Genomic DNA, 18,261 nt, shown 5'->3' on the forward strand with positions numbered 1-18,261 from the left:
AGAGCAGGTGAAAGTGAAGTTAGGGCTTATCACAGTCTGTCTGAGATGGCCCCCCATGGAGGAGAGCCTGTTTGGAGAGACACGTACATGGGTAGGCAGAATGGGTGCATTGAGAGCCCTTGGAGCTAAACCAGAGCGCGCTTGGTAGGAGGGAAAGATGGGGAGGAAACCTAAACAGGGAAATGCATAATAAAGTTTCTACTGTCAGCAGGAGGCAAAGCTGAGCAGGCTGCTGGCTTCTCTTATGGCACAACACTGCAGTGTAGACTCCAGGTATCGAGCAGGCCAGCAGGTCTGAGTACAGAAAAGGACTTCACTCCAGCTAGAGAGGGTGCTGAGGAAGTTTTATAGGAGAGTTGGCACTAGCACTGGTGGCAACAACCGGCAGGTATAAGGACCTCTTTTCTGTGAAGGCTTGCAGGTAGCCAGTCAATGAAAATATCTGGGGTTTGTTTATCCTAAAGAAGGTTTAAAAACATGCTGGTTTCGACTGCACACGCTTAGCATGCTCATGAATTTTAAGAAAGAAGGTTCATCAGGACAATTTGGCTGCTAAGTCAGGATAAAGAAAACTGAAAGTTTAATTCACAGTACATCGTATTTTCAATCTGCTCACTGGTACATGGGAAGAATATGAGGGATTTTAACTATCTTTTCTTTAGAAAGGATCATTTGTTGATATAAAATTTACTGTGAGTCTCTAAGGGAAGGGGTTTTTATCTTTTTTTACATATAGAAATGTAAATTTTCACATTTTGCAAAATTTTACGTAGAGAAACTTAGTATATGATAATTTTCTTTAACAATATTTGTTTTTATCAAAGGTTTTCAGTATTACCTTATTAAGTAAAAGTTGTTGCATGATTTTGCTAATCTCTGCCCTATTTTTTCCTCTCTCTCAGTATGAGCTGTTCTGAAATTATGTTCATGTACTAGAAGACAAAGTGCCAACTACCTAATTTAGTACTCAGCAGTTACATCCAAATTTCAGTTGTTGTATAACACCAAATACTGTAAAGATGACAAGCTCAAGAAATATTTGCCTCAAACTGGAAAATTATCAGCACTTTGGATTAGACAGTATTATGCAAATTCCATTTAAATGGCACTTTATTTTCAAGGTGGCCTGAATGACTTTAACAACCTGGTTGGAATGTGTGTGACCTCAGTGACCAAGATAACTATCGTAGCCTGATTGCCCACAATTGTGCCGAGAAAAAAGATACAGGAAGAGTTTTACAAACTACTTGTGAACTATGCAAGAAACCAACAAAACAAGGACCAATCAGTGAGATTTAAAAACACTTCTGTGGATTAGAAACATGTACTGTGATTAGGCTCCCAGGGCTTTTGGATGTGTTTGAAAATCCTTGTCATGCTGACAAAGATTTGAGAAATAATTTATGTTAAGGACAAATATACTTCATTATATTTGAAATGACCCTTTCAAAATGCGTTAAAGTAAATTTTGATAGAGCAGTGAGAAATATTCTCCACACATCCCAAGATTTTTTTTTTTTTTTTTTTTTTTTTTTTTTTTTTTTTTTTTTTTTAATAGCTACAAATGTAATTACTTTCTTTGGAAAAATAGTTGGATTTTCAGCCATGATATTCTCTCCACCTTGAAGAGAATTTCTGACTCTGGGTGAACACTGAATACTGAATATTGAGTAATTGAACATCAAACAATACTGAATCTCTATAAAATAAGCTCTTTTTGTCTCAAAGGGTTACAGTTTAAAGCTTCTACATGAACATAATAAACTATGAAGTCAGGTAGCTCTAAGGACATAAAAGCAGATACGAAGAATTTTAACCAGCTCAGCCACTCACTCCTAAAAATTACTTCTCTCTGAAAGCAAAGAGCTCTGCCTCTTATTGCCTCTAACAGTAGCTCATATTATTTATCCTCTTTCAATTCACTTTTGCTAACAATGATGGTGATTAGTGTTAGTGCACAACCTAACTGTTTGTAAGGTAAGAAATTCAAGCCATATGAACAGGAACCTATGCAGAACCTTTACTTATTTGTGTAAATGAATCATTTTTGTCAACACAGAAAGATAATCTATTTATACTTAGAGAAAAAGCCAAACTCCTTTCAATTTATCCTCTTTCCAAACACCACTCTTATGGCCCTCTGAAGAAACTTAGAGAAGAGTTTTTTTCTCAAGAAGATGCTTGGTAACATCACCATGTCAGAACTGTGCTAGAATGTAGAATTACACAATAATGGGAAATGCACACAAAAATTGTAAAGCTGTCTTCCCCTTTTCTAAGACCACACAAGCTAAAGTAACAGCTAAAGTACAGGACACCCATTTCTCAATCCCTGACCGACATTGCCATCTAACCTTTTTTATCCCATGGACATTTTAGTTAATAGTTAATTTCAAAGCTGGAAATGAAATGTAAATCTAATGTAAGCAAATGTGGTGGTGGTACTGAGTGTGGCTGCCTCTGCAGTGCTTACACACTCCATGGCTAAAGAGCAGGGGAGTTGCAGGGAGATGGTAATCAAGTCTCATTAGAAAAATCACTGTTCTTTCCATTTTTGTGGTGCAAGCAGAAGAAAGCATCATGGAGCTGCAAACATGGTTGCAGCAGAACATTAGGTGATTTGTACAGGAGTAATTCAAAATGTCATTGACTATCAGCTCTCTGAGTAACTTCTATAGTTAGCATTTCAGAGTCATGTCTTCTGAGAGCTGTTATGCCTCATGTGATAACTTGTATGGTAAGTACAGTTCCTTTTCTTTAGCAAACACTAGTAGGAATCCCTGATCAGATTGAGGCATCGGGAGACAGAGTAGGCTGCAGACATCCCACCAAACCTGCTCAGTGGTATGGCACACACACCTAACAGAACAAGAAAGTCGGTCCTCATGGCCTTCCCCTGTGGCCACAAACATGACCTGAGACATGCCCATTTCCATTCTGCTGCTGTCTACCTTCCAACTGAAACTACAGGATCAAGATTCCTGCCCTTGTATCTCAGGTCATGTTTGTGGCCACAGGGAAAGGCCATCAGAACCAACTTTCTTGCTCTGTTAGGAGCTGTGCAGAAAGGAATGTGTTCCCCCTTGTATAAAAAATGCTCAGGGTCTACTGCCAGCCATAACCATTTCTCTTTGCAAGATGAAATAAATCTGGAAGGAAACCATGTTCATATTTAAGAAATCTGAGCAGCAAAATGCTAACCACAGGTAGCTTTACTTCCTTTTAAATATTTCTCAGCAAATGCAGCCTTTAGGCTTTTATTTATTTTATTTTATTTTATTTTATTTTATTTTATTTTATTTTATTTTAGAAAGATCAAGTTATGAAGACTGTATTTCACAGAAAATAAAAAGCAATTAAAGAAAGTAATAAAAGTCACTTCCAAGTTTGCTGCAGGAAGCACAATCCAATAGCCTCTAGTACTTGGAAGGACATGATGAGATATGGGGATACTTTATTGTTTCTACCTGAGCATTAAGAAGCACACCACAAAACACTCCGGATTCTTTAGAATCTTGCAAAATTTCAAACTGCTGTATCTCATGTCACTCATACCTTTATAAAATGCAGAGTTTCTCTTTTTTATATATATAATTGAACTGAAGAACTTCCAAATTATGGCCAAGCTTTTAAAATATTGTTTTACACACCCTCTGATAAGTATGAGTACAATAAAACATAGATCCTTCAAAACCTGCTAGGTGCTGCCTGCACAGAGTGCTAGGCTTTCAGCCTGTGCTAGTCAGTAAACAAAATCTCATGGGTTTGGGCTATTAGGGACTCGAGTTTCAAATTCTATTAAGGGCACAATTTAAGGCTTTGTTGTAATTTGTTCAGAAGAAACAATAACTCCTCAGTTCAGGATTAAAACCTAGTATTTGTGTTTAAAGGGGCATTTCAAATCTCGATGCTAACAGATCAATGTGGCTTACCTTCAGAAGCCAGTGAATGGTACTGAATTCCCCAGATCTTTTGTTTGTTTCTGTGATGTTTTGAATGTGCGCTGAATGTTTTTATTTTTCTGTCACTTTCACTTGCCAAACCTCCTGACATTGTTTATCAACATACGAGGGGCTTTTTTCACTGTTTTTCCAACATGCACCTGGCTGTATGACAAATACATAAGGTTTTAAAGTAGTAGATGCCTCTGCTCTGCTGTGAACATGATGATACCATCTTGTCATGACCAGAAAGCTCCATATAGAAAACACTCTACAGCTTTTATTTACAATTCATTGCTGCCAGCCTATACTTCTCCCACTGCATATTTGCTTACACATATCCCACTGCATAAATTTGCTTATTTTCTGTATATACCTTTTCTGAATTGGACTGTTCTGTAAGTTACACCTCTAGCCAACACACTGGATACTGCTGGCTTACATTAATTTAAATGCTCACATTCATTTTTGTGCTACAAGCAAATCCAATTGCCTGTCTGTGGCAGAGAGATGTGAAAGCAAATAACAAGGTAAATCACTCCAGGTGGAGGATTTCCAGCCCACCAGGTGCAAGGCTGTGCCTGGCAGCACCTCTGTGCCCGGTGGCAAGTGGAGCAAGAGGCAAGGTATTACAGGCCTGTGGGGTGCTGCACAGGATGGCCAGTGTCACATCTGGTGGCACCTGAGATCAATGGCACTGGTGCCAGCGTGAGTGGTGTCCAGTAAATGTGTATGGGGGTTTTGTTTGTTTTCCTTTGAAGGCTGATTTTTCTAGAATTGCAATGACTGAAGCTGGAAGCAGTAACTCTGTTGTGGGAGCACTGCTCTGCCTTGTAACAAAGGCTCTGTTGTGCTGGCAGGCAGCACAGTGCCCAAAGCTCAGGATGTTTTCAGCCTATTTGCTTTCGTTTGTATTTGAGTTAATCTGGCACAGCTGCTGGAGAATAACACCATGTATTAAGGGTCATTTTAATCAAATAGATCCTTGATCCTCTGATTTCATCCTACCAGCAGTTTGCATGGAAAAGGCAATTAACTAGAACTCTAAACTGATGGTATGACCTTAAAAATTAATTATGTCAGATTCTGTCCTGGCAATTCATTCAGGAGAGTGTGCGTGAAAAACCAAAAGTCAGAAAGCCTGTTGCAACATCTTTATATTTAAACTAGTGTATCTTCAACCAGAGTACAAAGGAGAGTGACTTTTGGGTAACTGTCCCTTATGGAAGGAACTGCAAGAATTCTGTTCCTCCTCTGCTGCAGAAGCCTTGCTTTGTCCTTGAGAATAGGCTCCAGTTGCGACCAGAAAAATGGAGAAATAGAGTCTATGTCCTTTTGGTCTGAATTCCTTTCCCACTCTCTCTCCTTCTCTCTCTCCCACTTATCTCCTCTTCCAAAAGTAACCATAAGAAAATTTATTAGGATTAATGATTTCATGTGTACTGAAAACTTGAGATCTGCAAGCCAGAGCAAAACCATCCAATTTTATTAGGTGCATTTTCCTTTATTGTGTAGGTTATGTGATAGGTGTGGTACACAGAATGTAACATCTGCACTATGGAGGATCTTAGATGTATGAAATTAGAAATTCATGTATTACAATCAGCTGTAGTTTTTCTTTTGTTGATTTTCATCTTGCTCCTTTTAAAGATTAAAAATAAATATCTGTTAGCCAGTCCCACAGAATTTTCACATGCTGGGCATCAGACCACTTACCTAGTGTTCTAGGTAACTAATTTTATTTGTTCTACAGTCAGAGCTTACAAAGATACAGCCTGAGGGATCTCAAGTAAAAATTGATGAATAGTGTAAGCTTCTATTATCTTACCTTTTGCCCACAAGTATGCAATAAGCATAAATGTAGAAGAGTGCTCTAAAAGTTCTATCTAGCACATTCTTAAATCATTAGCGAGCACACTTAAAATACTGCCAAAGTTTTCCTCTTTTAATAAGGTAAAAAATAATTAATTTGGTTCTCTACAGCAATTACTTTTGCTGGGAAGCTGATCATTTATCTCTGTTTAGCTCTACAGGTTGTGAAGGAAGCAATTTTGCTCTTCCTCTCTCTCTGCTGCTGCTGTTTTAAGTATTCGTACAGGAAAGAAAGGCCCAACAGAGACGGTATGTTCTCAAGGCTGGCAGGCCTTGGCTGATACGCCTCATCTGAAAATCTGAATGACAATTATCTTTAGCTCTTACATGCCCGGTGGGTGGTGTTGCTGGAGAGGGACAGCTTTCTGAGTTAGAGAGGCCAGGGATGAGGTCAGGAGCACAGGCGTGCCCCGATGGTGACGGTGAGGGCGATGGCTGCAGCAGATGTTGACTGCACAGCAACCAGGAAAGGCGGTTCTGCAAACTCTTGTTTTGAGGGAAGAAAGGAAGCAGTTGCAGCCTCTGTGAGACAGTTTTCATACTCGGAATGAGATTCAGTAAATTACATTCAACTGCTCTGGAAAAACCAGGAGCAAAATTATGGTTAAACACAGAGTTTGCAGAAGCCAATTTTTTAAAGAGCCATTAGGTCACCTAATGTATTCAGCTAGGAAATTTAAGACTGCAACCTGTCCTAGAGTGGTTACCCTGAGTGCAAGGCGAGTGTCCGAGCCAGCTTTCTTCACAGCATTTCTTTCTGCATTTTTGCTTCTATTATTTTAATCTTGGCATGACAGAGTTTTAGGGTGCTTGTCCAGGAGCTAAGACAGACAATGGGTTATTATCTGCCATCGGACGGGAAACAAAACACACGTTAGTGCTGAATTGGACTAAATGATCTAACTGGGGATATTCTGCGATACTGCGAGCGCTGAACCGCTGGTGGCGCAGAGCCCCGGGGGCAGGCGCCACCTGCCCGAGGCACTCCCAGCGTTACCTGGGACCGCCGGGCTCGCACTCGGCTCGTACAGCGGGTCTCCCACAGAGCCGAGCGGGAGCACTGTTATCCCAACGCGGCTGCCAGCGCTCCAAACTCCGCAGTGGGACAGACTCCACGCCGGGTACGTATCACGACCCCGGGTCGCCGCGGGTGCCCGGGCGGGGCCTGCGGGCGCAGCGCTGGGCACGGCCGCATTGTCTCCCGGCGGCGCGGGGCGGGGCCGGGCCGGCGGCTCCGCGAGGGGCGGGCGGGCACACGGCGGCTCCGCGCCCGCGGGCGGGGGCGGCGCTGGGCCCGGGCAGCGGAGCGGGGGCGGGCCCGCCGGCGGCCGGCGCTCGCCGTCTCCTTGCCGACGGAGGAGGGGTCGGAGCCGCCCCCGTCCCCAGGGGCTGCCGCCGGGCGAGCGAGGCGGTGCGAGGCGGCCGAGGTTTAGCCGCCGCAGCCCGGCCGGAGCGGGCGGGTCCGGGCTCCGCCCCGCGTCCTCCCAGCCCGGGCACCCGCAGCGCCGCATCGGGTGAGTCCCCGCGCTCCGGAGCGGCTCTGCCCCGGCCCCGGCCCCGCGGACGGGCGGTGCAGGCCCCGCGGCCTGGCCGCGCTTTGTTCCCGGGCGGCGGCGGCGGCGCCGCGGGGCGCTCCGTTCCGTTCCGCTCTCCTCTGCTCTGCTCTGCCGTGCGGCGGCTCCGGCTCTCCCGGGGCGGCGGTGGCGGGGCCGTGCTGCAGAGCAGCCCCGGCCGCGGCTCGCCCTTGGCCCCGCTCTGCCCCGCGGTGGTGCCGCCGGCCGGGGGCACGGCGGGGCGGTGCGGCCCAGGGGAGCCCGCGCAACAGGTTGGGCATTGTTCGTGCCGCCGCTGCAATCGCGCTGGCGGCGGAGGGGCGTCCCAGGGGGGCTCCCGAGCGGCCGCGCCGGCGGAGCTTTTGCCTTTGTGCGGGCGCGGGAGGGCGGCCGGGCCCCGCCGGGGGTGTCGCGGCAGGCCCGGCAGGGAAGGAGAGGGGTTCGGGGAGGGGGGGCCGGGCGAGGATACGGGGCTCGGCTCCCGGCGGGATTTTGGCGGTGCGTGGCCGCCGGTCAGTCCGGGGCGGGCTGGGGACGAGTCACGGCCGTGTCACCGCCGCCGCGTCGGGCGCTCCCGGGTTTCTGGAAGCGCTGCCTGGTCGGGAAGCTGATTCACTGCTGAAGACGTGGTTGCTCATAGCTGTGGTTACCCATTCTTTGGCTTTTGACAGGTCTGTTGTCCAGCAGTTTTGCCTTCTGCCCCATAATTTTACTGTCCCTTGCTACCCCCTAAAAGAGCTGTATAGCCAGGCAGTTGTGCACGCGATGCTCTAAAGCACTATTTTTGTTAAAGAATTTAAATGAGTGGGTGTATGGAAGCAAGAGTGTAAACAATTAGAGGAGAGTGGCTCTTGATTTTTTTGACTTTTTGTAAGTTTTTAAATGAGTAAAATCGATAAGTTTTATGTGGATATGTATTAATAGATGCTTTTGTCTGTTTCTCTCTCATCTTTTTGCCTCCCAAAGGAAATACTGGTCCTCTCCATTTTTAGTGTTGCAGTGTCTGCAGTGTCCTCACGATTGGATCTTGATTTTGTTCCTGCATTAAAATTCCCTGTGATGGGGAAGTACTGGGGTTTTGTCCCTTTTTTCCCTTCCGTGACATCGCCTGCTAAGATTCAGTGTATAGTTAATAATGAATACTGTATCTACGTTATAGGATTACTGGTAGTTATTAATTACTGTGCTAATAAGGGCTCTCCTGTATCTGAGCATTTGAGGTCCTAATGCCATTGTCTGTACCAAGCAGAAACTTAGGAGAAAAAAGGGGGAAGGTGGACTACAGACTAGAGCTGAAGCTTGCTCAGAGGCCTACGCCTTGGTGAGATGCTGGTCGTGCCTTGCTCTTTCAGGAGCAAAGCAACGAGGCAGAGCACTGGAACAGGCTGCTCAGGGAGACTGTGGATCTTCCTCTCTGGAGACATCCAAACCCCCTGCCTAGGCTGGGTCACCACCAGCAGTCACACAGGAATGTGTCCAAATGGGGTTCCATTAAAACCATTCAAATAGATGATCTCCAGAGGTCCCTTCCAATCTTAGTAATCCTGTGATTTTGTGTAAATCTTCCACCAAACCTAAGAGTAATTACAGTGTGGTTTTAGGGGTGGATTTTAGGATTTTGCACAATTCTTTATGTCATAGATTGCTGCTTGAAGAGTCCTCTAAAATCATCTCAGCTGACTGTTTTTCCTGGAGTAATATGACAATAGATGATATTTTGTTTGAAGTTTAATTGATTAGTAACATCACTTTTCCTAGAAATACAATTTTAAGAGAAGGAAATTAGTAACATCAGTTTTCTTAGAAATACATTTTTAAGAGAAGGAAATAGATGTATTTTTAATTTTCTTCTAAGAATATTTAGCATAAGAAAAACTGGTGTGATGTCTCATGGAGTTGTAGGCTGTAATTCTAAATTGGCTATGGATTCAAATTTCTCAGTAAAGCTTATGTAAACAGGGGAAATTCACATAGTTTTGTCATTTTCTGTCAACAAAATAAGGGAGTCAGGTCAAATTCAGCTCAGTTGGCTGTTCCTTGAGAGTGGTAGTAGGAAGGGAGACAGTGGAGTTTCTGTAAGAACTTTAATATAGTACTACCTAACTGTCAAGCATCTTTAGGAATAAATTATAAAGAAGAACACCTTTATTCCCCAGTGATGGTGGGTGGGGAAATACAGAGCACCTTCAATAGGCAGCCTCTGGTAAAGTAGGCAGAGCCTACCCTGGCAATGATGTTGCAGGATTTCCAGTGTATCTGTACTTAAGCTTTCCCAATCTATAGGTGTGTCCTCTTGCCTTCTCCCATCTTTTTGAGGCTGACTAGAAAGCTTCCATGAATAGAATAGGGTGTTTTTAATTTAAAACTTACTGTGAGGTAGATTACTGTAATGACTGATCTATCAGAATTACAGTGAAGTGTGTTTGTTGTCTTGACTTTGCCTTTTACACAATATGCACTAATTTGAACTTTTGGGGTTTTGTTGCTGGGTTTTGTTTCATGGGTGGAATTTGATCAAGTTACAAGGTTTCATGCAAGCCTTACAACATTTGCTGAGGTTTAACATTTGATGCTTATATGTTAATTCTGTATCCTCTAATACAAAAAAGAACTATTTATATTTTCTTATTCAAGTTATACTTTGCCTTTTTAAATTTTATAGCAGTAAATACCTTTGTAGGAATACCTTCTTCCTCTTAAAAAAAAATAAAAAAATTCTACTAACACTGTTGTATTTTCAGTTTAGCCTAAAACTCTGTGTAGGTTACCTCTGATTGAAAGCATACTACAGGGATTCTGGTTCTTGTTACTTTCCCGCTGCTTCCGGTGCTGCCTCAGGAGCATTGCCTGCTAACTATAAACAATGTTGATGTCTACCATATGTTTTGGTAGAAAGTGCAGATTCCTGCTGTCCCACTGAACTCAAATGCCTAGCGTACTAGTATTTGTGAATATACAACAGAAATGTTGACTCCCCTATCATGTAGCTCTGTAAGAAACTCTTGCTTTCAACCTCCAAGGAAGTAAAATTTTAGATTGGGTAGCAAAATCAAAAAATATGGTCAAATACTTTTTCATTTAAATTTACAGAACCCTGGGATCTGGAACTCAAACTTGTAACCCTAGCAGACAGTTTTGCATTCCAGTACCAATGGTAAGTAAGATAGGTCTCTTCCAAAAATAAATCTTTATAATTTGCACGCATTATATTTGGTTCATATGAAGCTTTGATACTGATGAATACATTGCCTAGAACAACATCTTTGCAGTTGGTTATGTAGAAACTTACTTAGGCTTTAATTCATGCCTTCTTAAACTGCTTTACTTGTTTTTATTTTTTGACTAGTAAAATATCTTTAAAAGGCACTATAACATAAACAAAATTGATGTTAAAGCTAAATTACGTTGTTTGGCCGTGCAGCTCCCAGTGCAGCTTGTGTTACGGTGTCTCACATAGTGGTAGTGTCTCACAGGGAGGGGAATGGCTGCAGATGTGCTAGAGGGTGTTAAAGCATAAGACTGGAGATAAGAGAATTCTATTTTTAAGATGGTTCTATGGTAGTGGGTAGGAGTAAGGAAAGAAGTTTTAATAGCATCGAGGTAATTGTTGCTGCTCTGATGGTGTTGATAAGCTTGTGCTGGAAGATAAATCAGAGACTTGGGAACCTTGATTGAGCAAGTAGAAAAATGTGTTGGCAAAGCTTTTTGCTCTTCAGACTAAATAAGAGTGAGAGATTTTTGAAGTGAGGATAACCTTACAGCAGATACTAAATTCAACAAGGAAGCAAGTGAAAATCAATCTGGAGTGTTGTTTTCCTGTTTCCAGGTGAGAAGATGAACTGCTGCATTTTGGACAAGCTGAAGTTTGGAATGCTGGGATATAAAGAACGCATTAAGAAGGAAATTACAATAGTTAAGAGGAGATGAAGGTATGACTTAGGGCTTTGCAGATACATTAATTCAAGGCAGATAGATGTAGTAGATATGTGAGAATTCAGAGCCAAGATAAATTCCTATGATGTTGGCAGAGTTGTATTTGAGATGTGTTCTTAGTGAGATGTTATGAAGCATAAGTGTTAACCAGACCAGCTAGGGTCAGAAATTTGTTTGAAGAATAAGATAAATGGATTTGATGTTAGCTTGATGTTTTGGTCACTAAATGATATCTATGGCTGAACTTGAGACCTCAATGCAGATTGTCTGTTTTCTCTGCTGGTGTTCTGTTTGCTAATTCTTTCCTTTTGCATTCTCACTTGACCCTAGAAAATAGTATAATTGGAAAATGTATGAGTGTTACATCTATGCAGGATGCTCCAGGGAGCAGCTTAGAGAGCTTGATTTTATGTTCTCATAAAGCATGTGACCATTTATTTATTGATTTATGTTTTGGTAGTGGAAAGCTACATGTTTTATTTTGAAGGAGTAGGAGAGAGAGAGAGAGAGGTGCTATGGTTACTGCAGATGGTTGCTGTAGCTGATTTAATTTGTGATTTGCAGTTGAAATGTTCAGATTTTTAAATCTGTGTACAAAAACTGAAGACATCCATGAAAGTTAAGATTTAATTCTCATTCTCCTGCACCCACCAATTTAAGGATATCTTAGATAATTATTTTTGCTTTGTAGACCAGTGAAGTAATGGATTTCTGAAATATGTGTACAAAGTATTTATTTACCAGATCTAAAATATTTCAGTCTCTTGTACTTTCATTTTTGGTTAACATTAGCAAAATTTTCAAGTTATTTATTTCTGATTGAAGGGATTTTTTATTATTACCTTTATAATGGATACTTCATGTATTGTGCAGTAAGAATGGAGGAACACACAACAGTAATTTTTTAATCAATCTCTTTTTTTCTTTAGGCACGGGAAATTATTCAGGGTGTTTCGAGATCCACACAAAATCATACTTTTGAGCTGGTAACTTTTTGGTCAGGTAGCAAACCCAGAGTTTTTAGGGATTTGTAAACAGACTTTTTATTGTCATCTTGTTTTGGTCAGTTTTCTCCACTCCAAAAGGATTACTGCTTTTGTGTCTGCTGCACAAGATGGCTTTTGGTGTAGGGGAACATTTCTTTTTGCTTCCACTCAGTCAAGTGTCACTATACTGAGCTGGGAATTGAATCCTGAGGCCCTGAGCCACATGAACTTGTAACCAATACCAAATATGTGTATTGTTGTGAAGTGGTAGATTGTTTTCTTATATAAGTGTTGCAAAAAGAACAAGAAGTTCTAATCTTGCACTCCAGAGGAAAATGTTTTTCATTTGTTCCACACTGCCAGCAGTTGCACTCATCAGTACAGCTGTTTGTCTTTTGACTTTGTCTTTTGACTTGGCTGCTCATGGCCTGGATTGTCCAACCTCATTCTACCCACTGTCCTAGTTCATTTTATGAAGTACTGAATGCACAGGAGCTTTCTGATACTTCATTACAAACTGGTTTTGCAGAGTTCCTTAAAGAACTGGTGATAAGGTATTTATTTTTCCAAGCACTTGTCACTTGTGTGTTGGTTTTGTTTGTTGGGGTTTCTTTGTGTTTTTGGTTTTTTTTTAAGAAGAGAGAGAGGACTATGTAATTTTATTTTACTATCTGTACGTTATTTTTATTCCCCCTAACCTCACAAATTTTTTCTGTGGTAGAATTTGCAGTCCATATGATTCTGTTATATTTCCATGTGACTTCTGACTAAGGAAAATTTTAAGACCTAAAAATGAGAATTTTCTTTTAATGAGTTTTTTATGCAGTGTGATGAGGAAGAGAAAATGTCTCAGCTATGCTTTGAACATTGCATTTCAATTGACATATTGCTATGTAAAAAGTGCTGGAAGAAGCAGCTTCTCAACTTGCATAATTGTATGTATTCTCTGGTCAGCTGATAGTGTTAAGTGGCTGGGGATTGTACCCAGATGATTGCAACTGCTGCTGTTTTGGCTGCCTCTGTTGTAAGGGAAGGAGGGTATGAGGTAGATGGATCTTCTGATGCTGGTGAGCAAGCTGGGGAGTTCTGCAGGAGGGTAAATGGTGTCTCTTACCATATGTGAGAGAATGGCAAAAAGTGACAGGAATGTTGCACAAAAGGGAATATGGAGATGCAGCCAAAACCTGTGGATTATTTTCTCTATTATTCTCGATTAAAGAGGCCTGAAAGCTGCTATAACTTAGCATAGATCATGTGTTTGGCTTGGACTGAGGCTGGAAAAGGTAGATAACTCTAGCAAGTTGTCATCTTTGATGTCAAGTGTTGCAACATCATTATGGATGTCTGCCTGTGTTCCTTTGGGTTGGGCAAGTTTGCTCTGAACATGGCCAGTGAGTCCAAGGAGTGCTGTTCTTTGAGAGTGTGCTCGTGGCTGCACAGGATCCTGTGGCTGGCCTTGTTGTGTGGAAAGACTGAGGTGTTGGCATTGTGTCTCACAGCTGTACATGCAGGTGTTGTTGTGCATCCTGGTTGCATTGTTTCTGTGCTTGGTCCTCTTCCTTTTTTCCCCTCTGGCACTTGCTTGAAGTCTGAGGAAAAGCTCTGCCTTTGTGTGAAATGAATAGTCGACTGTGATCAAAGTTAGAACTCAGACACACAATGTCTTTTTCTTCTCAAATGGCATAACCTCTTACTCACCTGTTCTCCATTTGCTGGTTTGCTATTCATTATGTTGCTCATCACTTCCTTTTGTTGCTGGTCTTTTTATTTCACTTTTCACAGAATGTTGGGGGATTAAAAAAGAGTGGTAAATGAATATGGAAGATGGGTTAAATAGAGGAAGTAGTTCTTCTGAATTCTGTTATTAACTCTAGTTAGAAGACAAGTTAAGATTTGAATCTTCCGGTGAAAATGGAGTAGGATTGGAATTTTTCCAAGTTTAAATTTGTTGTGGCTGTGACAGTGTGCTTTTGGATCATGGCCTAGCACACTGTTAACCTCAGCTTTAACCCAAGTCAGAGCACATTTTCAGTCTGTCCATTGAACTGCCACGGCAAGTTGCTGAGTTAGAGTACTAACAGTGCATGTGTAATGGAAATGGCATTGTATGGTTGCATCTTGCTTTAAAATTGGAGAAGCTTATCTAGTCATGAAATTAGTCTGTGTTTTTTATCTTCTGGCTTCTTTAGTGTGAATTAGCAGGTTACAGAAGATCAGGAATATTTTTGTTGTGTACAACCTCAGACATAGTATAAAACTTTGTGGGCTTTTTCTGGATGGTTTTTACAGGTAGTAAAAAAATTAAAAATATGAAAGTGGTTGAAAAAACAAAAACTTTGATTTGGTCTTCCTTAAATATCTGGAGTTACCTTTTCTCCTGAGAGCTCTAATGTTAAATATTTATTAGTACTGCTCATAATATCTTAAAGAGTAAAAGCCAAACACTGCATTTGCATACGTAAGCTGATGTTCATCTGTCAGGTTTTATTGTTATTTTGAAACTGTCCAGCTGAGTAGCCAATTTCCAGGTGCTTTTTAATTGAAGACAGCATTAACTAATAAATATTTACAGCCTTTTTCTATTTCTGGGGCAGGTTTGTGCTTCTCAAATTACCCCAGGGCATCAGCCCTGGAGACACCTTTGTTTGTGTTCTCTCTTTGTACAGCTTTGCTGTGGGAGAGATGACATCCTTTAATGTAGCTTTAAAGGAAGGTGAAATAATAATTTATATAGATAATTGTGATACTCAGCTTTTTCCCTGTCTTTTACACATGGATTTTATTTGTGTGGAGCAGATGAACTTGTTTTAAGCTGATTCAGGGAAAAAGAGGGTAATGCTTTGTGGGTTGAAGTTAGCATCTGAAAAAGCCTGCATGCTGGCTTCAGAGAATGAAGATGTTAGTTCTGAAGGTCTGCAAATCAAAAGTTGATCTTAAAGAAAAAGTGTTTTCATTCTGTATAATTTGAGGCTTTTTTCCTTTGGTACTTCAGAATGTCTATTGTTATTTGTGCTATTGTTTCTGCCTGGACTTGCAAGCTGCTGCTACAGTTTTGAACATAGCTGCCCATCTGCTCCTTGGTTATTTATAGGCAGATTTGTGGAGCTCCTTCTAATCTCTCAAGTCTTCAAAAACATTAATGAATTAAACATCACAATACTCTTGTAAAAAGAGAATTAAATGGAGGAACTGAATGGAGACTAAAAAGGATAAATGACTTGCTGAAAGCCATATGTATATTTCATAGCAGAACAGGGAATAGAAACCAGATTCTTTTTTTCCTACTTGTAGTCCTGTGGTCCTTACTTGTGGTCCTTAACAGACCAGCTACATGCTCTTGTGAGCTACATGCTAAAGGAATGAAGAAAGAATTCATTCTTTGAATCTTGCAACAGATACTCATGTGCAGACTAACCTATTTCAAGACCTTGCACCATGTACTAAAGGTTTCAGCTCTAGCAAACATGAATAAACATGTTAATATTAATTCTCATTAAGCCTGAATTTGTTTTGGAGCAGTGGTTTCTGCTGGATTGCTTAGAAAGAAAACACCTCTTACTTGCAGGAGAGCTTCTCTCTGACACCTTACTTCCAGTTGTCTAGTCATCTGTCCCTCTTCACCTGTTTTTAATAGACTTTTTAAACAGTGTCTGGACATTGGTTCTTATTTAATTTTTTTAATTCAGTGACTATGTGGGTAGCACAAAATGCAGGCAAAATTATCCATTCATCAGAATTTTGCACTGTAACAAATTACACATAGTACTTATTGTGTGTGAGGTTTTTTTGGCTGGTTTCTTTTTCTTTGCTTTTTGGTTAGGTTTTGTCTTTGGCGTTATTGTTTGTTGGGGGGTGTTGCTTGTTTTTTGTTTGTGTTTTGTTTTTGGAAGAACTTGGGAAATTTTAGATGTGTGGAATAAAATATTGAAATTTACAGTTGTTCCAGAGTCTAGAAATGGTAGATGATGCAGCTTACTAAGTTGTGGTTTGATTTCACATTGGAGTGCAGCATGAAGTATTGTTTGCATTTTTACCTGTTCTGTAATTTTTTTAAACCATTCGTTTACTATTTCCCATTTTCTCCTTAATGTGTACATATTTCATGTTTGTATGTATGAGAATTTTCTCCACAAACAGTATTAGTTTCTGCTTGTCAAGGGGATTTGAAGAGTTTTCGGTTTCACTGGAATGTCTTTCAAGTATTTAGGTTTTAAATACAAATATGCAAATTTAGCGTTGCCACCTTCTTGTAGAAATCTTCAAAAGAATGAGTACATTGTTGGAGACTGACATTGCTATATTGATTTAATAACTTGAAAGCCTATGTCATTCTAAACAAGTTCAGTGAGGTTCTTCAGGGTGTGCTGACTGTGTCCAGGAAACATGTTAAATAAAAAAACTCTTAAGTTTTACAGTTTGGTTTGTGGTATTTTGGGAGAGTAGATTCTAGGTGGATATACACCATTCTAGATTGTTTCTGAAATTCAGCAAACAAATTTAACTTCTTTATTTGTTGCATATCTGTAACATTTCAGCGTATAAAAGTTATGTCTTCTGATTTGGAAGTGATAAAATGCAGCTTCCTGAAGTATTTCACTTTCCTCATGTGAAATCTGTTCTCTTCAGTGCTTTTGCTTTTCTTCTGTAGCTTTTCTATGTTTAATAAAACCAAATGGTTTTTTTATTGATGAATAGACACTGAATCTGTTTCTTTCAGCTAAATAGTGGTAGAGTATTGAGCAACAAATCATTCTTTCTTTATGCTAAATTTAAAATTGATGGAAAATTTTAAGAGCCTGTCATTTTGTCTTCCTCCAACAAATTGAAGACTTTACATGTATTTCGTAGGTCTAAATACATTGTAAAGGTACAAAGCAGTGTACCTTTCAAAACACCTTTAGTAACTCCCATTGGCAAGTAGATGCCAGCTTTCTTGAAATGGTTTCACTTTCCAGTATTAAAGAAAGACATTTCATTTAATTCATCCTGAGACTCTTTGGATGTCAAAAATAGAGAAGAACGCTGAGCCTATTTCTTAAATGTGAAGTATGTTTTTTTTTTACTGGTGTTTTCAGGTAATCTACTCTGGTGAGGGTTTTCTTCTAAGTGAAACCTATCAAATCTCTCATGGAAGAGAGGTAATTGTAAACTTCAGGAGTTTATGGAACAAAGGCTAGGTGGAATTAACAGCAGTTTTAACTGGTCTGACTCACCTCCTTCCACTCGGAACAGAATGCTTCCATTGGTTCCAGGAAATACTGAATAAAAGAACTATTTTGATCCATGGACAGTGCCACTACTGTGGCAGAAAGCCAAGCGATGCTTTCATATTAAATAAATAGGTCTTTTCAGAACAGCAGAGAAACATGTTCCCCAGAGTCAGTAAGCTGATGCAGACTTTTGTTCTTATGTGAAAGTACGAAGATAATGAAGTGTGTGTAGGTTTGAACTTCATTCATTGATTATAATAAAGAGGCATTTGTAATAATTTGGAAATGTAACTTGGGGAGGAGGGGGGAAAATTATTCAGGTATGTGTTCCACATCTTGAAAAAAGGAAAATAAAGAGAACTGCCAAAGTAAAAAGCTTACACAGAGTAGTTTGAGAGACAAAAATGACTGCCTGAGTAATTCTTAAATTTTGTGTTTCATGCAACAAATAACTACAAATCTTTGTCTAAAGCATACAGGGAGCCTTAATAGGATGCTTTTTTGAGTAGTTTGTTCAAAGCGCAGGCTGTTGTGGGACTCAGTTTCCTAAGACAACTGAAAGTTGTTTGTTTCCTTCTGTAATATGTGAAGTGTGAATTTTATGTAATTGGCAAAAATTACACTTCAGTGTGGAGATTCTGGGATAAGAGATGGGAATGAATATTGTGACACATTACAGATTGGAACAGGAAGAGACGATAAAAAGCTGTTGAAATGGGGGTGTTTTTTAAATAATAATATGGTAGTTCTTTCTTTGTTTTTGTTA

General features: G+C 40.5%; 1 protein-coding gene across 4 annotated transcripts in view; it reads left to right on the plus strand.

The window, feature by feature from the left end:
- Positions 1–6,915: 6,915 nt before the first annotated feature.
- The window catches only part of SESTD1 (SEC14 and spectrin domain containing 1), a 50,213-nt gene continuing 38,867 nt past the window's right edge, over positions 6,916–18,261 (plus strand). The window contains exons 1-3 of one of the 4 annotated variants that reach the window (XM_083865101.1): positions 6,916–6,934; positions 10,457–10,520; positions 11,193–11,295. The gene's annotated coding sequence lies outside the window, so the exon portion shown is untranslated. Of the gene's footprint in view, positions 6,935–7,159; positions 7,328–10,456; positions 10,521–11,192; positions 11,296–18,261 lie in introns of those variants that run through there. The other 3 variants (XM_083865100.1, XM_083865102.1, XM_083865103.1) reach the window with 3 other exon arrangements.

This window comes from Zosterops lateralis (genome assembly GCF_965231275.1).
Source record: "Zosterops lateralis genome assembly, chromosome: 7".
NCBI classification, from domain to species: Eukaryota; Metazoa; Chordata; class Aves; order Passeriformes; family Zosteropidae; genus Zosterops; species Zosterops lateralis.